This window comes from Peromyscus californicus, unplaced genomic scaffold, assembly GCF_007827085.1.
Source record: "Peromyscus californicus insignis strain IS unplaced genomic scaffold, ASM782708v3 Scaffold_9__1_contigs__length_137607984, whole genome shotgun sequence".
Taxonomy (NCBI): domain Eukaryota; kingdom Metazoa; phylum Chordata; class Mammalia; order Rodentia; family Cricetidae; genus Peromyscus; species Peromyscus californicus.
The window spans coordinates 13565079-13568216 of record NW_026294617.1 but is presented as its reverse complement, the minus strand read 5'-3'; the positions used below and the strand labels follow the sequence as shown (position 1 = coordinate 13568216).

At 43.3% G+C, this 3138-nt stretch overlaps 1 pseudogene; it reads right to left on the bottom strand.

Moving 5' to 3' along the window:
• Positions 1–1533: 1533 nt before the first annotated feature.
• On the bottom strand, positions 1534–2597 carry LOC128105907 (zinc finger CCCH domain-containing protein 15-like; annotated as a pseudogene).
• Positions 2598–3138: the final 541 nt, after the last annotated feature.

The window sequence follows — 3138 nt, the reverse complement described above, 5'->3', positions numbered from 1 at the left end:
GTTCAGATTTCACAGAACATTCCATGAAAAAGACAGGCACCACTGAGCAGGGTTATTTTCACTTCCTCTTGGCAGAACAGAGTATAGGTAGCAACCCCTTACCAGCACCTGTTCCTAATTTGTCTGTCATTGCCCCAACCCTTCAGAAAGGCTGCTGGTGTCCTGGGTGCTGGTTGGCATGCCTCATAACATAATTATAGTCATGCTTGCAGGGGCAGAAACAGGAGCAGCAAGGGCATCAACACTGCCCAGAGAGGATCCAGAAGAGGGCGGGTGTCAAGCTCCTCCACATGGGTGCTCCTGTCTGAAGGGAATGGGCACAATTTCCAAAAGAATTCATCATCCCCAAGAGGTATGAGCTGACTTGGGCTAGTCAGAAAAAACTTATGATCTTCAAACTAAGTCAACAGCAAAATAACATTTCTATTTCTCCTCTACTCTGCTTCATAAACAAACTAAAATCACTAAATGCATTTATTGGACTCTATTGAATACTGGTCACTGTTATGAAAACCATAGATACTACAGAGCACATCTCTCACAGTTACCGAGTGAATCACCAGGGCACTAAAATTAAAGAGAACATGGTGATCTCTGAATGTCAACAGAACCCTGTTGACTGTAAAACAATGAAAACATCATTGAACACCAAGTAGACATGCTTCAGCTGTTATTCTACCCACTGACTGGCTTATCTTAGATTTGGTGATAGAACTCTGTACAGCCTCTAGACAGCAGCACAGGGAATAAACAGGACTCAGGCCCATGATGTGCCCCAGAAGAAGTAAAAAATAATGTATAATGTTTTAAGCAGTGAAATGCCAGCAACTTCCTATAACTTGCTGACATTTGGCACTCAGATATACATGTGTTAGACCTCAGAAAATTGATTTAACTATAAGAAAAGAAAAATAAGAGACAGTTTTAAACTTGAGCAAAAATTGGAGAGGTGTCACTTTGTTAGTAAAATTTATAGTCATGGTTTTAAAAAATGTATTTTTACCAAATTAGTTAAGACTGTATTGGGTCAGTCAGAAAGAAATGATGGTTCCATCATAAAATGATTACAAAGAAGAGTTTCTTGAGAACACTAGTATTGCTGTCACACATAGACAAGGGCATCTGTCCCATGGACATCACTGCCTCTTTGACATGGCATCAAGGAAGGGATTTTGTCATGTAGCATCACAAGAGAGGCCTGACTTCTCCCAGCAAGAAATATGCACTTGCAGGGCTGGTAAGGTGGCTCATCAGCATTTTCCACAAAGCATGATGATGTGAGTTCAATACCCACAACTCATATAAAGACAGGAGAGAACCTTCTCCACAATGTGGTCTTCTGACCCTTACAAGGTGTACTGGCTGGTGCTGTGTCAACATAAGCTAGAGTCATCAGAGAGAAAGTAGCCTCAGCTGAAGAAATGCCCCCTTGAGATCCAGCTGTAAGGCTTTTTCTTATATAGTGATCAGTGGGAAAGGGCCCAGCCCATGGTGGGTGGTGCCATCCCTGGGCTGCTGGTCCTGGGTTCTATAAGAAAGTGGGCTGAATCTTTCAAGACTGGCTACAGTGATACCTGTCTCTTCTACATCTCTTGGGATGTACAGGCTTACATCTATGTCATTGACACCCATAGAATCATCAGCCTCATCACCGCCTGTTCCCTGAATGTAACAGGTATCACCTGCTTCCTCATCATCATCATTGACCAGTTCAGGACGAAATTCAAATACCTCATGACCACTGATCACCAGTGCTTTCCCTGCTTTGAAGTCCGCTTTCCGCTTCTCCATATCTTGTTCAAGCTTATCAATCTTTTCTTGTCTTTTCCTTTTCTTCCATGCAAGGAAAGACTCTAGAGTGATTTGGGTAACATTTGGACCTAAGGCAGAACGTTCTCTCTCAATTAGATCTTCTAATGAAATCTCATCTTCTTTCTCTTCTTTCTTTTTGTCTTTCTTCAGCACAAACCCAGGCGACATGCATTTGTCGCCACCTCCAGGACACACCCAAAACCAGACATACTTGTTATTTTCAATAGCTTCAAGGAAATGTCTGCACACTATTTGAGTTTTTGGTTTTTTCTTTTCCGCCTCACCGTGCTTCTTGTTTACTACTTCTTCCAGCCTTTTCTCATCCCAATTATCCATAGTATCTTTTTCAAGTTCTTCATCTCTTGCATCAATGTAAACACTTCACTTTTCACATTTTCTCTCCAAAGTGAGGTCATGAGAGAACTTACATTTATCTCCTTTAGTACACTGTCCTTGTTTGAAGAATGCACACACCACAGATTTGGGATCTGCACCTTTACTTATTTTTTTTGTACAGCAACTACAGGTTTGAACAGCTCATTTAGCTCTTGTAGTTCTTTCTTCTTGTCATCTTTCTTCAGTTTCTTTTCAGCTTCACTTTGTGCTACCTGACGTGGATTCTGCTGACCAAACTTCACCTGATGAGTGACAGCCTTAATAAACTTCTGTTGCTTTGCTCCTTTCTTATTCTTTAGACCGAAAGTTTTGTCCTCGATGATCTTCTCCTTCTTCTTTTGCTCTGCCTTCTTGCTGCCCCCAGCCTAAGCGTGTTTCTTGGGGGGCATCGCGGAGGCGGGGGCACAGGGCCGCCTGCGGCGCAGAAGGGCGTCAGGCAGCACGGCGGGAGCAGGAAGACCCAGCCGCAGCCATAGCGCCCGGAAAGCGACTCGCTCATTCGCTGCCCTGATGCGGCCTTTGCGACAGGACGGCTCAGCACATATGCTTCAGATAAAGATGAGAACAAATTAAGTGAAGCCTCTGGAGGCCGGGCTGAAAATGGTGAAAGAAGTGATTTGGACGAGGACAACGGAGTGGAGGGGACAAGAAAATGGATCTATTGATGCTGTTCCTGTTGATGAAAATCTGTTCACTGGGGGAGATCTGGATGAACTAGAAGAACTAAACACATTTGATCTAGAAGAATGACACCAAACAAGTCAAGGAAGAAAATCAGGTCAGCTCAACATGATCAACATGAACTGAAATTGACTGCGTTAATTGCTTTGCCACCTAGAATCAACAGGATGTTTATTTCCCCGTGATGATTCTGGAGGGATACTGTCCTCCAAAAAAGGAATACTCTCCCTCCGTCTTCTCTTCTGACCT